The sequence below is a fragment of the Zophobas morio genome, unplaced genomic scaffold, assembly GCF_036711695.1.
Source record: "Zophobas morio isolate AGI-343-1 ecotype UQ-CSIRO unplaced genomic scaffold, CSIRO_AGI_Zmor_V1 ptg000024l, whole genome shotgun sequence".
Taxonomy (NCBI): domain Eukaryota; kingdom Metazoa; phylum Arthropoda; class Insecta; order Coleoptera; family Tenebrionidae; genus Zophobas; species Zophobas morio.
The window spans coordinates 875,473-899,283 of NW_026972129.1; the positions used below are offsets into that span (position 1 = coordinate 875,473).

A 23,811-nucleotide genomic window follows, 5' to 3' on the forward strand; every position below is an offset into this window, starting at 1 on the left:
AGTGTTGTGCAAAATTCCATTCTGTAGCGGTAAGTGTCTGCTTGTTAAATTGCAAAGAAATTTTGCTACCATTGTGATACAACTTTTCGCATGTTTTTGTAAGGATATATAACCTAAACTATTTCATAAATACAGTGCACAAAGACTACATTGGTCAAAGCGTAATAAAATTAAGAACCCAACCTAGAAATAAATATGTTTTATTTCGTTATAGCGTTTTAACACAAGAAAATAGTAAATTTTGTACCAGCGCGTAAATTGGACCACCTTAGATTCTCCTTATTTGGACCGGTCTAATTGCAGGAACTCCCGATTTGACCAATCACGTCACAGTATCTAAGCGCGTAATTTTAGAACTTCGTATTACAATGCCCAATAATAAATTTTCTTGTTATAATCTATTAACTATGATTTTATACTAGATGGATGCGGAGATTTCACGATTGATGAGCACTCTAATCCAAACAATAAGACTGAAAAACAGCTGATTACTGAAGTAGAGAACAATACGAAACTAAAGACTGAGGAATTAAGACTTGATGATGAAACTGCCACTCTGCATTATTATAGATAGAGAGCGGATTTTATGAAATTTGCATATCCGTTATTTTTTGCATATAAGTCTTGATATTTAATATGTGAACGAATCATGCTAATTAAAAACGAATACAGCTATAAAAAAATTGCATATTTGCATATATTTGCCTTCTGCTGCATATTTCACGTAACGGGTGCATATTTTGCATTTTTATCAATTTTTGTGCCAATTTGAAAAAAAAAAGATTGTTATTCTATCGGCATGTATCTAGAAAGACGAAATTTCATTAATCATATTGCAAATATTGTCCTGATGTTCAAATAACTAGTAAAGGTTTGGGTTTTATGGTAGTTTGGAGAATCCATTGGGTGTTAAGCCATTCTTCCAGGTAAATTTGGGCCCTAATTACTATTGGAAATACCATTCATTCCCAATATTTTTGTTCGTTACTTAAATGTATTAATGGTATGTGTTATGGTGGTTGAAGGGACGTTACCCTATTACTTTTCATCGTGAGTTTGCATTTAAAGCATTTTAAGCGATACATGTGTGTTAATATATCGAAGATAACTCAAATTAATTTATGGATTAAACCTTTTCCTGAACATATTCTTCAAGAAGGAACTGTTTTGTCGCGTCTGCTCTAAACCGGTAAGGATTTTTATATCTGTGGACGTAGTACACAGTTTTTCTATACCAAATATACTTTAGAATCATCGGAAAACTTTTGGTTAGAATATTTCGAAAAATATTTAAAAATAAATTGTTACCAAAATAGTAATTAAATAGTCGATTAATACTAATTTTGTAATTTGTAAATAAATTTAGTTCGGTTATTACGCTTTTTTTTAGTTTTTGGAGCATATGCAGCTGCATATCTCTGCATATATTAAGAAAGTTACTGCATATTTGCATAAATTTGGTGCATATCATATGATCATATTTCCCAAAATTTTGCTGCATATTTTCCGCTCTCTACTAATCAATAATCATATAATCATAAAACAGGCAACAGTTCCTCGAAAAATGCATATGAAAGCTACTTTAACCTCACTTTTGATAGAAGATATTTTCCGTAAGAGGCCAATACTACTTTGCTACTTTAAAAAGCTTGTAACTATACTCGTAATAACTTATTAAAATCGATAATTTAAAAAAAAAATGGCTTGCCATTTTGCCTTTATGACCATAACTGGTTGTAAAGTAGTCATAAATAGGGATTTTTCTTTTTTCCATCGTCTACAGATATAGAATCCCCCAAAGAAAAAATAAATTATTGCTAATTCTTCTACTTTTATCTTTTTACTGCACCTTTGACGAGTAAAGTGTATTCAGGACTTAGGTTATGTCTGCAGATGTGTGCGAGAAATTTGAAGTAAGTTTCATCAAATTTATGGAAGGCGTGAAATATTTCAGTGAAATAAAATATTTCACGTTTACAATACTACCTCTAAAATAGGTACCTACGGATCTTATTGTTGTATATATCCATAATATTTGGCAAATATTTTTAATTAAATAATAAAAAATTGATCTAAAATCATTTAGACCGCTTCCTTGAAAAAGTATAAAATTTAATTTTCGAATGTTATTTTTTTATGACACGCCCTATAATTTACAATAAAGTTATATATGTACAGACTTTATGAAACGTCGAGAAAACCGGAAAGTTGTCATTCGCCCGATGGACCCTGTTACAGCTATGGGTTACGCCACTGTTTTCAACTGCGTTTTTTCGTCGCCTTTATTACAATTTTTTGCTGGCCCTTGAGTATGCGACGTCTTCCGCTATAACTTGTTTTGAATGGAAGGGATGAGCGATACCCAAGTCTGGTGCAATGGTGCAATATATCCGTTTATTCCAGCGGTTTTCAAACGTTCTTGAGTAGTGGAACCCTTTGGATTGTGTTATTATTTTTGGAAACCCATAGGTTAATATAGAAAAAAAGTGTTTTTTTAATGTCCGCAACTCTTTTTACATTTTGTTACAGTTGATATTGTAATGAACACACATATTATATTTTATTAATTTTATATTGATTAATAATTATTAATACATTTTTTACGTAAGTTTTTGGAAAAAAATCAGTGATATTTGTGTAAATTGAAAAACATTGAGATTTAACAAAGATTTCTTTATTTTACTATAAATCACCTCCAATTCAATGGCTTGGGTGTGCTTGTGTATTTTCACATAAGACTCTGAAATCGGGTTCTATTGTTGTTAACTGTAAACGCACTTCGTTTTCTGCATTTAATCGATTTCTGTACTTAGTTTTCATTGCAACATACGTCGAAAACGATTTTTCGCACAAATATGTAGTGGAAAATGGCATTAAAATTGTTGTAGCCCTTTTGGAAATTTCTGGATATTCTGTTGCAATGTTAAGCCAAAAATTAAGTAGATCTTCTCCACGTTTTGACAGCAAAGTAGAATCGGTAGCAATATCTATTAACTGTTCTTTTTCTTTAATTGCTAAATCATCAGATTTGTTATAATTTTTAAATGGGTCTTCAATCTAGTCATGATGAGCATTTTTTTCGCCTGGAAAATATTCTTTTAAAGTGGCTTTTAACTGGGCAAGATGTTCCAAAATACATAGTTTCACATTGTAGTCTAATTCTAGTTCATTTTCAATTAGAAAATTATTGAGTTGTACAAAACATTCTACATTATTCTTTCTTATAATTGATTCCCACATATCTAATTTTAATAGTAATGCATTAATTTTGTCCGAAACCTTGATAATATATACCGTGAGTCCTTGAAGGGATATATTAATTTTATTCAGTATTGCAAAAATGTCTGCCAGGTAGGCTACCAATTGTAACCAGTTTTGATCACGTAATTTTTGGGCATACTCAGATTTTCGTTCATTCAAATAAATCCTTACTTCATCTTTTAATTCAAAAAATCGGCTCAAGATTTTCCCTCGCGATAACCAACGCACCTCTGCATGTAGAAGCAAGGTTTTATAATTACTAGATAATTCCTCACATAACAACGTAAGTAATCTTGAGTTTAATCCCTTAGATTTAATGAAATTAATAATTTTCACAACTTCATCCAAAACATCTTTTAATAGTTTTGGTATTCGTTTTGCCACGAGTGCATTACGATGAAGGCAGCATTGAGAATGTTGCATGTGTGGAGTTATTGCTTTTATTCGTGAGACTACCCCTTTGTTTGAGCCCAATAATGCTTTTGCTCCATCTGTACAAATATGTGAACATAGATCCCAAGTTAATCCATGGTCTTCCATATATTTATTTAATAGTTCGAAAATTTTTTCACCAGTAGCTCTCTCTATTAGAGGTTTGCAAAAAAGCATCTTCTTCAATGGTAGAATTCCAAACATAACGGACCAAAACTATCAAAATCGCCAATCCAGCAACATCTGTTGTTTCATCCAATTGCATCGTAAATTGATGAGGAGAAGATTTTAAACGAGAAATTAATTCATCTTCACAAAATGATGACATTTTCTTAATCCGTCTTGGGATTGTAGTATCAGAAAGAGGTATGGTGTCAATTTCCTTAACATATTTTGCACCAAGCTTACATGTTATTATGTCTTTAACACAGGGTTTAATTAATTTTTCAGCAATCATATTTTCGTTTCTTCCTTGGGATGGATGAATCCTGAGATGCCGGAACAGATGTAGAAGTACTGGCTTCATTTGATGTCGAGGGATCAATGGGCCTTATCGTTGGATCACTTTCTGATCGCTTCAAAGTTACAATTTTCAGCCATTTATCCATTCTAAGAAAAATTAAAGTACAACGTTATTGTAAAATGTATAAAGAATTATGAACATCCAATAATTTTTCAAACGACAGTACTTACTTTGTATAATGATAATTAATAATAATCAAATCAATACTCCAGACAATATTTAAAATCCGTACTCACAAGTAATTCACACACGGCAAATACATACGAACTGCAGAAGTGCAGAACTAACCGATAATTGCTGCACATGTGCAAATCTGGCGAATAATTCTCAGAAATCTCATTTGTTTTGTCTTCTTAGAAACTGCATTTCTGCGAAATTCCGCGGAAGGTTTTATAAACGGAAGTAGTAGTGTTTTTTCTTATACATTAAAAACTATTTCGTTGTAGAAACATTAATTTATTTTTACATTTTACTGAAAAAATATTTTTCATTTTTTTTATTTCCCTTTACATTTTTCTTGGAATTTTGGAATTTAAATTTTTTAGTAGCTGGAACCTTAGGCAGAACCCCAGAAACAGGGGCGCGGAACCCCAGGGTTCCGCGGAACACAGTTTGAAGACCGCTGGTGTAGATAATTTATTTCGATGTTAGTAAAATCCAGATTCAGTGTTTTGTAATTTGGTCACTAGTAAATTTTAGTTTAGTTTCATTTTTTTTGTTTGTGAATTTCCCTACTCTAGCGGAAAAATAGAACGTAACAGTATATTAACAAAATAAAAGTTAAATAATTAATTACATCTGATGTCCAAACGTAACTAAATATTAAATTTTATGTACAAAATTAGTCCGTTCTTTGTTATTACTCGTTACTCGCCAATTTCTTTGCTTCGTCCAAGGTGCTTCCTTTATTTATGTTCAAAATTTATTTTGTTGACCCAAATTGTGATTGCTTTCTTTTGTCTCTGTTGATTTGCGATCTAGCCAGCCATTATGTGTTTAACTTGTCCGTCCTTATTCATCTTTTGAAGATGATTCCACCATGGTAGTTGCCCATGTTCTAAATGTGCCTACATGCAGCTTATTTCCAAATTTGTCATTCCGTTCATTAACTGACTCCAATATGTTTTGGTAATTTAATCTTCATAGATTGTAACTTATCATCCTTGGCGACAATATCGATGTTTGGCAGCATAGGTTTAGATTGGTAGATATACTTATTGCTTTTGTGGGACGCCGTCATTTTTAACTTAGCTATTTACAATGCTCCTTTCCGGCTGGAAAATCGCTTTTTATATTATTAGACTTCCAAACGTGACATTAAATTTAGAGCTGCCACTTTGACGTTGCTTATAATGTGCACTGGCCATAGAATGCACTGGCACTCCCGAAGAGGCTGAATCCATGACTACAGACTACAGATGAGGATGAGACTGCTTGGTGATTATGAATTATAGTAAATATTAACAATTACGATCAAGTCTTTACGTTTTTACCTATGAAATGCCTGTGAATTAAAAAAAAGACTTGCGGCGTCACGAAATTTTGACATTACAATTTAAATTTCAAAGGTTTCTAAACATTTTTTTTATCAGACATAATAAATGTTACGTATTTCAACATAAATCTTTGGAGTAAATTATTATATTAAAATATTGGCCCACAAACTTTTGTATTTTACACGTGTTGAAAATGTTTTGGAAATGCTCGTAAATTTCTCGCATTTTCAAAATTGCATTTTCCAGACTTGTTAAACAAATAGCTATTGTATACGTTAATATTTATTTTTTGATCACTTGTACGGTATGTTTCAACGGCAGTAAGTTTTGTCTACTGGTTACTATACAGGGTCATCAAAATTGATTGAGAGAGTTGGTACCCCCTGTTTTTGACGTGAAGTTTGTCAACCTTATGACTAGAGAGCGGAAAATATGCAGCAAAATTTTGGGAAATATGATCATATGATATGCACCAAATTTATGCAAATATGCAGTAACTTTCTTAATATATGCAGAGATATGCAGCTGCATATGCTCCAAAAACTAAAAAAAAGCGTAATAACCGAACTAAATTTATTTACAAATTACAAAATTAGTATTAATCGACTATTTAATTACTATTTTGGTAACAATTTATTTTTAAATATTTTTCGAAATATTCTAACCAAAAGTTTTCCGATGATTCTAAAGTATATTTGGTATAGAAAAACTGTGTACTACGTCCACAGATATAAAAATCCTTACCGGTTTAAAGCAGACGCGACAAAACAGTTCCTTCTTGAAGAATATGTTCAGGAAAAGGTTTAATCCATAAATTAATTTGAGTTATCTTCGATATATTAACACACATGTATCGCTTAAAATGCTTTAAATGCAAACTCACGATGAAAAGTAATAGGGTAACGTCCCTTCAACCACCATAACACATACCATTAATACATTTAAGTAACGAACAAAAATATTGGGAATGAATGGTATTTCCAATAGTAATTAGGGCCCAAATTTACCTGGAAGAATGGCTTAACACCCAATGGATTCTCCAAACTACCATAAAACCCAAACCTTTACTAGTTATTTGAACATCAGGACAATATTTGCAATATGATTAATGAAATTTCGTCTTTCTAGATACATGCCGATAGAATAACAATCTTTTTTTTTTCAAATTGGCACAAAAATTGATAAAAATGCAAAATATGCACCCGTTACGTGAAATATGCAGCAGAAGGCAAATATATGCAAATATGCAATTTTTTTATAGCTGTATTCGTTTTTAATTAGCATGATTCGTTCACATATTAAATATCAAGACTTATATGCAAAAAATAACGGATATGCAAATTTCATAAAATCCGCTCTCTACTTATGACAGATTTGTTTAAGGTTATATGGCAATGAATTCAGTGGCGTGACAAAAATTAGAAACTTCAAATCTGACAACTAATGTTTTTACCAAAAAAAAAGTCGCAAAAAGACGCCACTGAGTTTTGAAATTTGAAACTTGAAACTTCAAATCTGACAGCTAATATTTTTATACAACTTAATAAACCAAATTATTCAAGTTCAGGTTTACCAACTCTCTCAATCAATTTTGATGACTCTGTAGATGAAACTATCTACATTGACAAAATTTGAAAATAGGCTTCTTTGATGTGTGATGAATTTTTTCAACATCTCAAATTTGATAACACAAGCTAGAATTTTGTCGATCGTACAGAAAATTATGTATGCATCACGAAGTTAAGAGGTTTACTGATCTCAGACAAATTGGTGACGTCCCTTCGCTGCGTCTCCAAACTTTTGCCTTTGACCAGAAAACCTCCCTTAGCGCTCTTAATACTTATTAATATACTAAGAACCAATTGTTTCAATTTTATATTAGCACTGTAGCAACACACCATGTTTTATGAAGGATGAACGCCGCACTATTTATTTAATTCAATGAATGTGAAGAAACGCCGTACTTTACAAATGCTAAACTTCGTACTTTTATTCAATTTTAGATTTTAGCAAAGTGTGGAGAACTGTTTACTCTATGTTCTCAAAAATTTGAAAATGCAGTGCTGTTATTATTAGTATTAGTATTCTATTCAAATTTATACAGTGGATATTTTTAACGCTGGCCTGGGGATTTAAGTGCTTCATCTGATTTGTAATTCACGCAATATCAGGTCAAATCTAGGAATGGAAGAATTCCATATTTTCTCATCATCACATCGCATCTTATCTATAATTCGTCCATCATTGTCATCAGGGGCGGCAGGGTCGGCCACGCCGTACCAGTCATTTTAAAATACTTAGTAAGCGTTGAAATTAGAAAATAAAAAAAGAAATAAAGTTTGAATGTACGTTAGGATAGATCATATATATTAAAAATATATTTTATTATATTGTAGGTAGAAAATAAAGCATTTGTTGCTAATTTTAAATGCTGATAAACACGCTTTGCCGGCGAGATTTCGGCACGCCGTATCCAGGAATGCATTATGCTCGATGTTTCGACTTCGTAGCAGCTTACGGTTTCATCGTTCTCTTTGTCTAGCACACTGTAGTAGACAAAGACCTGGCGGAACGTATGTTGTGCCAGGTCCGGCGAAATCCTCCTTCGCCGTACCCAGCAACGCGAATTTAGTTTTTAAAACGCTTAATATTTAAGATAGCTAACCAAATTACAAAACAATAACGGCTTCGATGTTCTTCAGTGCATACTATTTTTTTTTAATAATAATTGTCGATTTAATACATTTTCCTGTGTATGAATAATAAACGAAAAAAATTACATTAAATTATCTAAAATTTTATTTTTCGTACATAACTTAGCTACAACATAAATGCGCTTTTTCTCTATTTTTAGCATCTAAGCGTTTTCAGATATTTCAGAAACGAATTTAAAGTTTTAAATCATTTTAATTTTTCAATTATTCAATTAATTTATTTGATAATTTGTCATATACATTAAAAAAAAAATAAATGTAAATGAAGATAGTTAACAGTTGGTACTTTTATTATTACTTTTTTTTATATTTTTTAACTGCATGTCATTATTTAATTATTATTATTTAATTGTGGATGTCCGGGGTCGGCAAGCCGTATAGCCGCCGGTCGACGGGGAACTCAGTAAAAATAATGTTTTCGGTGGTTCTCAATTAATGATAAAGCAGAACAAGTAGAATTAAGGATTAATAGTATTTGAAATCAAACTGACATTGTCAATTTCCTATAAAAAATTATTTTAACAGGTCGAAACATTTGAGATGTTTTGTACATCCTGGCACGTAAAATGTCAGTGGTTAATGAGTAGCAGCCATACATTACGAAAATATATAACACCAAGGTGTAGACTCAAAATATTTGGCCGACCCGAAATTTTGACCCACCAGCCGCCACTGATTGTCATTATCATCACAATAATACCTACTAACGTAGGTAAAGTCGAAGTCCGTGGTCGAGGTCATTGAATCTGTCACAACTATAACCTAACTTTAACTGTGTTTTGACCGTGGACCAAACTGATTATCATTGAATCTATATCTGCTTACAGTAAAAAACAGTAAATAATAATGGAATACCACTATGTCTAAAATAAAATGCCAATTTAATAATCACTGCAATGAAACGTTTGTAGTAGATATATTTGGTTGATTGTAGAAATGGTTATGTTCGAGTTACACACAAGAAGCTCGGATCAGCAGTTCTGTAGCACTTACAGGTAATAATAATAATGTACCTAAGAGCTACGTATTTACCACTTCGTGAATCCAGTTTGCTGTTATAAAGTGTGTACATTTTATAGGTGGCGAAGACCCTAAAACGCAGCATGTGAATAGCAGAAGTCTTGGAACGGCGACGACTTGTAATAAAATTTGTTCAAAAAGGAAGAATTATTCTGTGTGGCAGAGGGAACTACACCTCAAGCTTCGTAGTAGTTACTGATTACTGGACTACTTTAAATAAATGATTATATCGGAATTCGAAAAATTGCTGACAAAAGTGGTTGTGCTAGAAGAGAGAAGCTAGTATTAGTGCTCTTATACCAAAATGTGTGACCAATAGATTACTGTGGTAGCCACAGGTGGTAGCTATGATGAAGCAATCAAAATATTTTCAACTGTACTAATACAGTCTATGATTGGTGTCGAACGTCGTATAAAGGAATGAGACCAGCGAACCAGTAACTAAGTGATTTATTGACAAGTGATAAGTGAAATGAATAAGGATGTCTCTCAATGTTGAGAGTGAATGAAATGAATGCTGACTGACTGAATGTTAATGAGTAAATGACTACTGAATGAATCTTCAGTGAATGCATGATTACGAATGAATGTCTAGAGAATGAATGATTTGGCTACCCTATGTTCAAGGGAGGGGGTGGCTCCGGACACCCTTACGTGTAGAGGGGTGAAACAGCCACCGCCGGAAGCGCTAAAAATTGGAAAAATGTAATTTCGATTTCCTAGAAATAAGTCTATCACACTTCAACATTGGGTTGCAGAAATCATTAAATGTATCTTTACTTCATGCATCTATGAATGATTATTATTTAAGCTATTCAGGCATACAAAAGACGTCTTATTAATTATGTGAACAAAACTGCCCTACTAAACAACAAGTTTGTATCTGTACTTTTGATCAGTTTCACTTTAATACTATTTGTGTACTCAGAACACCTTAATCTAGTAATAAACATTAATTTATATAGTTATTTATGTATCAAGTGCCGAAAATAACTCTTTGCATGTCAGCGAGGCCGTTTCGGCGTGAGAAACATACATTTTCTGTGCTGCTTTTTGAAATACATACATTCAGTTACTACTTTCATTAACAAAAACCAGTGACATTACCTCCGTTGTGTTACACGTCAATTTTATATTATTCTTTTAATTTATTATAATAGCTATTTATGTAACACATAATAGTACATAAACCAGGTCTTTATTGACAAGCCGATTTTAGTAGACGAGGGAGCGTAGCGACCGAGTTGATAAAAATAAAAAATAAGGAAAACCAATTGCAAAATAAATTTCTGAAAATCCAGTCTACTTTTTTATTGTTACTACAGTAACCCATTGTCTGTTTACACAAGTGAAAATTATTTTGATTTTTGCTGTTTGCGTTTAAAGTTGAAAAATGCAAGCTAGTAGATCGAACCAAGCAGAAAGTGAGATAACAGAGATTGCTAGGAGTGTTAAAGAGTCTTTACTACCATCAAAATCGAGACATTCATACGAAGAAACTTACAACCTTTATCGGAAGTGGTGCTCTAAAAAGAACGTTAAATCAACGTCGGAAGAGAGTATTTTGGCGTATTTCACTACAGAGCTTTCCTCGTATGAAAAGACATGGGGGCTGGCCTTCATCAACTGTAGCGGAGGGGTATATTGATGAAACTGCTAAAATTAACGTTGCGGAAAAAACTCTAGGCAAAAATCTTTCGGAAAAAAATGTTGCTGAAGATATGTTCAGTTGTGGAAAATCAGAAGCAATAATAGAAGCAGTGATGAAATATACGTTTTCTGGTACTAGTTATGTTGTAAATATTAAACATTGCGATCATGCCTAGATTATTTTAGTTAATAAGTTTGATTGTATTCACGAAAACTTTAATAAAAACAAGTGTAAAATAAAGTTGTCTTTGTTGTACTAGTACCATAAAGTACCACATTACGGCCGCTAAATTATAAAATAAAGTAATATTTATAGAGCAATCGGACATAAACACTTTAACAAGTATTGTTAAATATTCTTTATAATACTACTAACTTTCAGTGTATGCGTTATCCCATTTTTCTTTATTTCAATCAAGGTATGGGATGTCTGGACCTGTATGGTCGCATATATACCTCTAGCAAAGACAAGAACCACACGAGTTCCCCAAAATGCCAATTGTTCTTATTTCTGTCTAAAATCTTATTTTTGAAGCCTTTTACAATAAAAAAATACTTAATATGAATAAATTAATTAATTAACTGGCAAAATAAGCAATTTCATTTTTAGTTCCCCAAAAGGATCGCTGTAGAAATATATATATGTTAATGATAACTTTCGACCTCAAATTCTCTCACGTATATATACTTTTGGGCTCAAATTGGAAGTTTCGGCCTCGCCGTAGCTTTTGAGGCCGAAGTGACTCACACATTCAACGTAACATTTGGACTCACGCATATCCAGTGACATCTTTTAACAGTAATTTTAACAATTTTGGTTTGAGAAAAGATTGTTAAGTATAAAAGTTGGTTGCATAGATGATTTACTTAACAAAGCTAATATTATGACTAGGTTTTGTATAAATACGGGAAGTTGTTTGAAGGTAGTAATTTCCAGAAGTATGTTGGAAATTTATCTAAAATTAAAGAAAATATTAAGCAACTGAAAACAATTGGACAGTAGAAGAGCCAAAAATTCAGAAAGAAGTTAGAGAGTAAGAAAGAAAAAAAAAAGATACACAACAGGTATAGAATGTAAGAAACGGAAAGTTGAGGACATGGAATGAAGACAGGGAAATTTGGATGAAAAATTTTACAAAGAGAGTTGGAATTAACTGATCAAGGAAGCATAAAGAGAAGGGGTGGTAATTATAAAAAAAATAGAGAGGGAATGGAAAAGAAAAGCGGGGAGGACAAATGGGGTTTAAAATTGCTTGTTTGAAATATTGCATTATTAAGAAAAATAAACAGAATTTATTTAATGAGTACATAAAATTTTGATTTTGTGTGATTAACAGAAACATGGATACTAAAGAGTAAGGGGAATAAATTGAACAAGGAAAAAGGAAAAGTTGAGGGTGAAGCAAGTGGGGGATCCATAACAGGGGTGACAAAAGATATAAAACAAATCGAAGAGCGGGTAATAGAAGTGGAACGCATAGTGGAAAGAAAGATAAAAGAAAAAAAGAATTTGCATATTGTATTGCATTGGAATTACAAAAAATTTGAAGAAAAAAATTTAAGAAAAAATTGAAGAGTCTAACGAAGAATTTCTTCTGATAGGAGATGGTTTTAACGCCAAAATAGGCAACAAAAGCAGGGAATATAGGGGAGAACGCACAGAAAAATCTAAAGATAAAATTTTAAATAAAGACAGAAAATTTCTATGGAAATTAATTGAAGAAAGAGTTTGGTAGTCTTGAATGGGGTGAAGGAGGGGGATGAAGATAAAGAATTTACCTGTATATGTAACCCAGTAGCTGATGAAGAAGCCGAAACATTTAAATTAGGAGAAAGAATTGATTCCGACCACATGCTATAAGAAGTAAAATTGAGGGATAGAAGTAGAAAAGTCGGAGTCACAAATAAGGAAGTAGATAAAAAGGAGAAGGGAACTGAGCATTATAAAAGATGTTGGAAATTGAAGTCAAAAGAAGTAAGCTAAAATAAAATAGAAGAATTAAAAATAACAACTGAAAAAGCAGCAATAAGAAAAGCATTTATAACGAAGAAATCAGAAAAGAGAAACAAATGGCGGGTTAATAGATGCAGAGATTTAAAAACATAAGAAAGAAAATGTTTACGAAGGTGTAAAAAGGGAAAGATAAAAAAGAAGAGTACTGTCCAGCAAGAAATAATAACAGGTCGGTGTGAATCAAAAAAAGAAGAGATTCCGAAAGAAGAAATAAAATAAAAGCCATAAAATCAGAGCAAGAACCAAAATAAGGAAAAACAAAAACATGATCAGTGAAGAAATGCTAATAATACAATGGAAGTACCATTTCATGAAACTAATGAGTGGAAATGAGAGTACTGTAGCGCAAAAGAGTTAAACCGAGAATGCTGAGAGAGAAAGAATGGCCGAACATTACAGTGGAAAAAATATGGAAACAAGTTGGAGGGTCGAAAAGAGGGAAAAGACCAGGGAGGAATGGATTGGTAAATGATGTATGGACGTTTAGAACGGATGATTTGATTGAAAGACTGTGTGAAATAATGAATGAGATGTGGAAAAGTAAAGGTCTCCTCGCAAGTGGCAACAAGGACAAATATGTCCAATGGCGAGTATAAAGGAACCTAGGTACAATGGGGGTTATACTCGTCTAAAGATAATATCAGAAACAACGCCAAGGTACCTAGAGAGAGAAAGAACGAAGGAGAAAAAGTAACTGCTAGACAGAGGGGTGGACATGAAGAAAGAAACAATAACTTTTGCTTAAGCGAAAGCAGAAGAATATTTAGGATGTGTGGAGGAGTGCAAGAGACTTTAGAATACATGCTACAAGACTAGGGCGAAATTAAAGAAAAAAGGAAAATATAACAGAAATATTGAATGAAGATGGAAGAGAAGCAGGGTGGATGAAAGGAGTGGAAAAGAGCGGAGTAAGGCTGGAGCAAAGGGGATGCGATAAAAGAAGTAAATTGTAAAATCCTTGATTGTTGACCATTATTATTGCTATACCACACCAAAATAGTATAAATAAAAATAAATAATTGGCAGAGTGGTGAACTATCTAGCCTAAAATTATTTTCATCTTTTGTACAATTCGGCCTCACAGAATCGTAGAAAACAACTTTCAAACTTACAACCCAAGCTAAAATTAACTTAATAGCAGTTATTTTAATAACAAATAAGAGAAATAAACCTACAAGAAAAAGTCATAATTGTGTTATTAATTATGAAGTAACTATTAAAAAAATCTAAAGATTGTGATGCCAAAAGTTACTTTAAATCAAATAATGGCTTTCATCCATTGAAACTTTTGGCCTCATAATTACATGACGAATAACTTTCGGACTCATGTGCTAACATACATTAAAGTACAAGGTACATGAATAAATCTAAAATCGGAAACCCAAAATTTGGTCAAATCGAGGCAGTAAAATTCATGTGAATCAATATTCGGTGCTATATATTCAGGCACACCCCCAAGTGTAAATATTCAGATTTTTTCCATAATACGAAACATTTTGTATGAAGTTAAAACAAAATTAGACTGTGAATGGTAGAAGTATCTGTAGACGCATTCATAAAAATATTTTTTATTCAAAGATAAAGTGATAATTTACATTTTTTAAATACTTGCTACTTAGCCAAATATAAAGGACGACAGGTCCAAAGTTGCTATTAATGAGCCAATTATTTTGATATGTTTGTTTCCATATTAGCGTGGGTATAAAGTTGGGTTAGGTAGTTCTGCAATCAACCAATTATTTATTTTTATTTATACTATTTTGGTGATACCAGTTTCAGGGTTCATCCCCTTCCTCAGCCACCTCGTCAGTAAACCTATAACACTTTAAAAAAGTCAATATTTGGTTAAATTTTTAGACTTATTAGTGTTAATATTATCAGGAATTTGATCTGCCGTTTTTTGAGCCTAAAATACTTGATTGTTGACCATTATTCTTGCTATACCACACGAAAATAGTATAAATAAAAATAAATAATTGGCAGAGTGTTGAACTATCTAACCTAAAATTATTTTCATCTTTTGTAGACTTTGGCCTCACAGAATCGTAGAAAACAACTTTCAAACTTACAACCCAAGCTAAAATTAACTTAATAGCAGTTATTTTAATAAAAAATAAGAGAAATAAACCTACAAGAAAAAGTCATAATTGTATTATTAATTGTGAAGTAACTATTAAAAAAATCTAAAGATTGTGATGCCAAACGTTACTTTAAATCAAATAATGGCTTTCATCCATCGAAACTTTTGGCCTCATAATTACATGACGAATAACTTTCGGACTCATGTGCTAACATACATTAAAGTACAAGGTACATGAATAAATCTAAAATCGGAAACCCAAAATTTGGTCAAATCGAGGCAGTAAAATTCATTTGAATCATAATTCGGTGCTATATATTCAGGCACACCCCCAAGTGTAAATATTCAGATTTTTTCCATAATACGAAACATTTTGTATGAAGTTAAGACAAAATTAGACTGTGAATGGTAGAAAAATCTGTAGACGCATTCATTAAAATATTTTTTTACTCAAAGTTAAAGTGATAATTTAAATTTTTTAAGTACTTGCTAATTAGACAAATATAAAATACGAGAGTTCGAAAGTTGCTATAAATGAGCTAATTATTTTGATATGTGTGTTTCCATATTAGCGTGGGTATAAAGTTGGGTTAGGTAGTTCTGCAATCAACCAATTAAATATTTTTATTTATACTATTTTGGTGATACCAGTTTCAGGGTTCATCCCCTTTCTCAGCCACCTCGTCAGTAGACTTATAACACATTAAAAATGTCAATATTTGGTTAGATTTTTAGACTTATTAGTGTTAATATTATCTGGAAATTGATGTGCCGTTTTTTGATCCTAAAATACTTGATTTTTGACCATTATTCTTGCTATACCACACGAAAATAGTATAAATAAAAATAAATAATTGGCTGAATGTTGAACTATCTAACCTAAAATTATTTTCATCTTTTGTAGACTTTGGCCTCATAGAATCGTAGAGAACAACTTTCAAACTTACAACCCAAGCTAAAATTAACTTAATCGCAGTTATTTTAATAACAAATAAGAGAAATAAATCTACAAGAAAAAGTCATAATTGTGTTATTAATTATGAAGTAACTATTAAAAAAATCTAAAGATTGTGATGCCAAAAGTTACTTTAAATCAAATAATGGCTTTCATCCATAGAAACTTTTGGCCTCATAATTACATGACGAATAACTTTCGGACTCATGTGCTAACATACATTAAAGTACAAGGTACATAAATAAATCTAAAATCGGAAACCCAAAATTTGGTCAAATCGAGGCAGTAAAATTCATGTGAATCAATATTCGGTGCTATATATTCAGGCACACCCCCAAGTGTAAAGATTCAGATTTTTTCCATAATACGAAACATTTTGTATGAAGTTAAAACAAAATTAGACTGTGAATGGTAGAAGTATCTGTAGACGCATTCATAAAAATATTTTTTATTCAAAGTTAAAGAGATAATTTAAATTTTTTTAAATACTTGCTACTTAGCGAAATATAAAGGACGACAGGTCCAAAGTTGCTATAAATGAGCTAATTATTTTGATATGTTTGTTTCCATATTAGCGTGGGTATAACTTTGGGTTAGGTAGTTCTGCAATCAACCAATTATTTATTTTTATTTATACTACTTTTGGTGATACCAGTTTCAGGGTTCATCCCCTTCCTCAGCCACCTCGTCAGTAAACCTATAACACTTTAAAAAAGTCAATATTTGGTTAAATTTTTAGACTTATTAGTGTTAATATTATCAGGAATTTGATCTGCCGTTTTTTGAGCCTAAAATACATGATTGTTGACCATTATTCTTGCTATACCACATGAAAATAGTATAAATAAAAATAAATAATTGGCAGAGTGTTGAACTATCTAACCTAAAATTATTTTCATCTTTTGTAGACTTTGGCCTCACAGACTCGTAGAAAGCAACTTTCAAACTTACAACCCAAGCTAAAATTAATTTAACAGCAGTTATTTTAATAACAAATAAGAGAAATAAACCTACAAGAAAAAGTCATAATTGTATTATTAATTGTGAAGTAACTATTAAAAAAATCTAAAGATTATGATGCCAAAAGTTACTTTAAATCAAATAATGGCTTTCATCCATAGAAACTTTTGGCCTCATAATTACATGACGAATAACTTTCGGACTCATGTGCTAACATACATTAAAGTACAAGGTACATGAATAAATCTAAAATCGGAAACCCAAAATTTGGTCAAATCGAGGTAGTAAAATTCATGTGAATCAATATTTGGTGCTATATATTCAGGCACACCCCCAAGTGTAAATATTCAGATTTTTTCCATAATACGAAACATTTTGTATGAAGTTAAGACAAAATTAGACTGTGAATGGTAGAAGAATCTGTAGACGCATTCATAAAAATATTTTTTTATTCAAAGTTAAAGTGATAATTTAAATTTTTTAAGTACTTGCTACTTAGACAAATATAAAATACGAGAGTTCGAAAGTTGCTATAAATGAGCTAATTATTTTGATATGTGTGTTTCCATATTAGCGTGGATATAAAGTTGGGTTAGGTAGTTTTGCAATCAACCAATTATTTATTTTTATTTATACTATTTTGGTGATACCAGTTTCAGGGTTCATCCCCTTTCTCAGCCACCTCGTCAGTAGACTTATAACACATTAAAAATGTCAATATTTGGTTAGATTTTTAGACTTGTTAGTGTTAATATTATCTGGAAATTGAAGTGCCGTTTTTTGATCCTAAAATACTTGATTTTTGACCATTATTCTTGCTATACCACACGAAAATAGTATAAATAAAAATAAATAATTGGCTGAATGTTGAACTATCTAACCTAAAATTATTTTCATCTTTTGTAGACTTTGGCCTCACAGAATCGTAGAGAACAACTTTCAAACTTACAACCCAAGCTAAAATTAACTTAATCGCAGTTATTTTAATAACAAATAAGAGAAATAAACCTACAAGAAAAAGTCATAATTGTGTTATTAATTATGAAGTAGCTATTAAAAAAATCTAAAGATTGTGATGCCAAAAGTTACTTTAAATCAAATAATGGCTTTCATCCATAGAAACTTTTGGCCTCATAATTACATGACGAATAACTTTCGGACTCATGTGCTAACATACATTAAAGTACAAGGTACATGAATAAATCTAAAATCGGAAACCCAAAATTTGGTCAAATCGAGGCAGTAAAATTCATGTGAATCAATATTCGGTGCTATATATTCAGGCACACCCCCAAGTGTAAAGATTCAGATTTTTTCCATAAAACCAAACATTTTGTATGAAGTTAAAACAAAATTACGACTGTGAATGGTAGAAGTTTCTGTAGACGCATTCATAAAAATATTTTTTATTCAAAGTTAAAGAGATAATTTAAATTTTTTTAAATACTTGCTACTTAGCCAAATATAAAGGACGACAGCTCCAAAGTTGCTATAAATGAGCTAATTATTTTGACATGTTTGTTTCCATATTAGCGTGGGTATAAATTTGGGTTAGGTAGAGTTGAGCAATCAACCAATTATTTATTTTTATTTATACTACTTTTGGCGATACCAGTTTCAGGGTTCATCCCCTTCCTCAGCCACCTCGTCAGTAAACCTATAACACTTTAAAAAAGTCAATATTTGGTTAAATTTTTAGACTTATTAGTATTAATATTATCAGCAATTTGATCTGCCGTTTTTTGAGCCTAAAATACTTGATTGTTGACCATTATTCTTGCTATACCACATGTAAATAGTATAAATAAAAATAAATAATTGGCAGAGTGTTGAACTATCTAACCTAAAATTATTTTCATCTTTTGTAGACTTTGGCCTCACAGACTCGTAGAAAACAACTTTCAAACTTACAACCAAAGCTGAAATTAATTTAACAGCAGTTATTTTAATAACAAATAAGAGAAATAAACCTACGAGAAAAAGTCATAATTGTATTATTAATTGTGAAGTAACTATTAAAAAAATCTAAAGATTATGATGCCAAAAGTTACTTTAAATCAAATAATGGCTTTCATCCATAGAAACTTTTGGCCTCATAATTACATGACGAATAACTTTCGGACTCATGTGCTAACATACATTAAAGTACAAGGTACATGAATAAATCTAAAATCGGAAACCCAAAATTTGGTCAAATCGAGGCAGTAAAATTCATGTGAATCAATATTCGGTGCTATATATTCAGGCACACCCCCAAGTGTAAAGACTCAGATTTTTTCCATAATACGAAACATTTTGTATGAAGTTAAAACAAAATTAGACTGTGAATGGTAGAAGTATCTGTAGACGCATTCATAAAAATATTTTTTATTCAAAGTTAAAGTGATAATTTACATTTTTTAAATACTTGCTACTTAGCCAAATATAAAGGACGACAGGTACAAAGTTGCTATTAATGAGCCAATTATTTTGATATGTTTGTTTCCATATTAGCCTGGGTATAAAGTTGGGTTAGGTAGTTCTGCAATCAACCAATTATTTATTTTTATTTATACTATTTTGGTGATACCAGTTTCAGGGTTCATCCCCTTCCTCAGCCACCTCGTCAGTAAACCTATAACACTTTAAAAAAGTCAATATTTGGTTAAATTTTTAGACTTATTAGTGTTAATATTATCAGGAATTTGATCTGCCGTTTTTTGAGCCTAAAATACTTGATTGTTGACCATTATTCTTGCTAAACCACACGAAAATAGTATAAATAAAAATAAATAATTGGCAGAGTGTTGAACTATCTAACCTAAAATTATTTTCATCTTTTGTAGACTTTGGCCTCACAGAATCGTAGAAAACAACTTTCAAACTTACAACCCAAGCTAAAATTAACTTACTTAATAGCAGTTATTTTAATAACAAATAAGAGAAATAAACCTACAAGAAAAAGTCATAATTGTGTTATTAATTATGAAGTAACTATTGAAAAAAATCTAAAGATTGTGATGCCAAAAGTTACTTTAAATCAAATAATGGCTTTCATCCATTGAAACTTTTGGCCTCATAATTACATGACGAATAACTTTCGGACTCATGTGCTAACATACATTAAAGTACAAGGTACATGAATAAATCTAAAATCGGAAACCCAAAATTTGGTCAAATCGAGGCAGTAAAATTCATGTGAATCAATATTCGGTGCTATATATTCAGGCACACCCCCAAGTGTAAAGATTCAGATTTTTTCCATAATACGAAACATTTTGTATGAAGTTAAGACAAAATTAGACTGTGAATGGTAGAAGAATCTGTAGACGCATTCATAAAAATATTTTTTTATTCAAAGTTAAAGTGATAATTTAAATTTTTTAAGTACTTGCTACTTAGACAAATATAAAATACGAGAGTTCGAAAGTTGCTATAAATGAGCTAATTATTTTGATATGTGTGTTTCCATATTAGCGTGGGTATAAAGTTGGGTTAGGTAGTTCTGCAATCAACCAATTATTTATTTTTATTTATACTATTTTAGTGATACCAGTTTCAGGGTTCATCCCCTTTCTCAGCCACCTCGTCAGTAGACTTATAACACATTAAAAATGTCAATATTTGGTTAGATTTTTAGACTTATTAGTGTTAATATTATCTGGAAATTGATGTGCCGTTTTTTGATCCTAAAATACTTGATTTTTGACCATTATTCTTGCTATACCACACGAAAATAGTATAAATAAAAATAAATAATTGGCTGAATGTTGAACTATCTAACCTAAAATTATTTTCATCTTTTGTAGACTTTGGCCTCACAGAATCGTAGAGAACAACTTTCAAACTTACAACCCAAGCTAAAATTAACTTAATCGCAGTTATTTTAATAACAAATAAGAGAAATAAACCTACAAGAAAAAATCATAATTGTGTTATTAATTATGAAGTAACTATTAAAAAAATCTAAAGATTGTGATGCCAAAAGTTACTTTAAATCAAATAATGGCTTTCATCCATAGAAACTTTTGGCCTCATAATTACATGACGAATAACTTTCGGACTCATGTGCTAACATACATTAAAGTACAAGGTACATAAATAAATCTAAAATCGGAAACCCAAAATTTGGTCAAATCGAGGCAGTAAAATTCATGTGAATCAATATTCGGTGCTATATATTCAGGCACACCCCCAAGTGTAAAGACTCAGATTTTTTCCATAATACGAAACATTTTGTATGAAGTTAAAACAAAATTAGACTGTGAATGGTAGAAGTATCTGTAGACGCATTCATAAAAATATTTTTTATTCAAAGTTAAAGTGATAATTTACATTTTTTAAATACTTGCTACTTAGCCAAATATAAAGGACGACAGGTCCAAAGTTGCTATTAATGAGCCAATTATTTTGATATGTTTGTTTCCATATTAGCGTGGGTATAAAGTTGGGTTAGGTAGTTCTGCAATCAACCAATTATTTATTTTTATTTATACTATTTTGGTGATACCAGTTTCAGGGTTCATCCCCTTCCTCAGCCACCTCGTCAGTAAACCTATAACACTTTAAAAAAGTCAATTTTTGGTTAAATTATTAGACTTATTAGTGTTAATATTATCAGGAATTTGATCTGCCGTTTTTTGAGCCTAAAATACTTGATTGTTGACCATTATTCTTGCTAAACCACACGAAAATAGTATAAATAAAAATAAATAATTGGCAGAGTGTTGAACTATCTAACCTAAAATTATTTTCATCTTTTGTAGACTTTGGCCTCACAGAATCGTAGAAAACAACTTTCAAACTTACAACCCAAGCTAAAATTAACTTACTTAATAGCAGTTATTTTAATAACAAATAAGAGAAATAAACCTACAAGAAAAAGTCATAATTGTGTTATTAATTATGAAGTAACTATTGAAAAAAATCTAAAGATTGTGATGCCAAAAGTTACTTTAAATCAAATAATGGCTTTCATCCATTGAAACTTTTGGCCTCATAATTACATGACGAATAACTTTCGGACTCATGTGCTAACATACATTAAAGTACAAGGTACATGAATAAATCTAAAATCGGAAACCCAAAATTTGGTCAAATCGAGGCAGTAAAATTCATGTGAATCAATATTCGGTGCTATATATTCAGGCACACCCCCAAGTGTAAAGATTCAGATTTTTTCCATAATACGAAACATTTTGTATGAAGTTAAGACAAAATTAGACTGTGAATGGTAGAAGAATCTGTAGACGCATTCATAAAAATATTTTTTTATTCAAAGTTAAAGTGATAATTTAAATTTTTTAAGTACTTGCTACTTAGACAAATATAAAATACGAGAGTTCGAAAGTTGCTATAAATGAGCTAATTATTTTGATATGTGTGTTTCCATATTAGCGTGGGTATAAAGTTGGGTTAGGTAGTTCTGCAATCAACCAATTATTTATTTTTATTTATACTATTTTAGTGATACCAGTTTCAGGGTTCATCCCCTTTCTCAGCCACCTCGTCAGTAGACTTATAACACATTAAAAATGTCAATATTTGGTTAGATTTTTAGACTTATTAGTGTTAATATTATCTGGAAATTGATGTGCCGTTTTTTGATCCTAAAATACTTGATTTTTGACCATTATTCTTGCTATACCACACGAAAATAGCATAAATAAAAATAAATAATTGGCTGAATGTTGAACTATCTAACCTAAAATTATTTTCATCTTTTGTAGACTTTGGCCTCACAGAATCGTAGAGAACAACTTTCAAACTTACAACCCAAGCTAAAATTAACTTAATCGCAGTTATTTTAATAACAAATAAGAGAAATAAACCTACAAGAAAAAATCATAATTGTGTTATTAATTATGAAGTAACTATTAAAAAAATCTAAAGATTGTGATGCCAAAAGTTACTTTAAATCAAATAATGGCTTTCATCCATAGAAACTTTTGGCCTCATAATTACATGACGAATAACTTTCGGACTCATGTGCTAACATACATTAAAGTACAAGGTACATAAATAAATCTAAAATCGGAAACCCAAAATTTGGTCAAATCGAGGCAGTAAAATTCATGTGAATCAATATTCGGTGCTATATATTCAGGCACACCCCCAAGTGTAAAGACTCAGATTTTTTCCATAATACGAAACATTTTGTATGAAGTTAAAACAAAATTAGACTGTGAATGGTAGAAGTATCTGTAGACGCATTCATAAAAATATTTTTTTATTCAAAGTTAAAGTGATAATGTAAATTTTTTAAGTACTTGCTACTTAGACAAATATAAAATACGAGAGTTCAAAAGTTGCTATAAATGAGCTAATTATTTTGATATGTGTGTTTCCATATTAGCGTGGGTATAAAGTTGGGTTAGGTAGTTCTGCAATCAACCAATTATTTATTTTTATTTATACTATTTTAGTGATACCAGTTTCAGGGTTCATCCCCTTTCTCAGCCACCTCGTCAGTAGACTTATAACACATTAAAAATGTCAATATTTGGTTAGATTTTTAGACTTATTAGTGTTAATATTATCTGGAAATTGATGTGCCGTTTTTTGATCCTAAAATACTTGATTTTTGACCATTATTCTTGCTATACCACACGAAAATAGTATAAATAAAAATAAATAATTGGCTGAATGTTGAACTATCTAACCTAAAATTATTTTCATCTTTTGTAGACTTTGGCCTCACAGAATCGTAGAGAACAACTTTCAAACT

General features: G+C 31.1%; 1 protein-coding gene and 1 long non-coding RNA gene across 17 annotated transcripts in view; one reads left to right on the forward strand and one right to left on the reverse strand.

The window, feature by feature from the left end:
- Positions 1–23,811, reverse strand: part of Dscam2 (Down syndrome cell adhesion molecule 2) — a 956,598-nt gene that overhangs the window by 697,123 nt on the left and 235,664 nt on the right. The gene's annotated exons all lie outside the window — the stretch shown is intronic.
- LOC135135307 (uncharacterized) lies at positions 8,921–10,746 on the forward strand. Its single transcript, XR_010281499.1, has 2 exons — positions 8,921–9,421; positions 9,506–10,746. It is a non-coding gene; the product is annotated as an uncharacterized LOC135135307 (long non-coding RNA).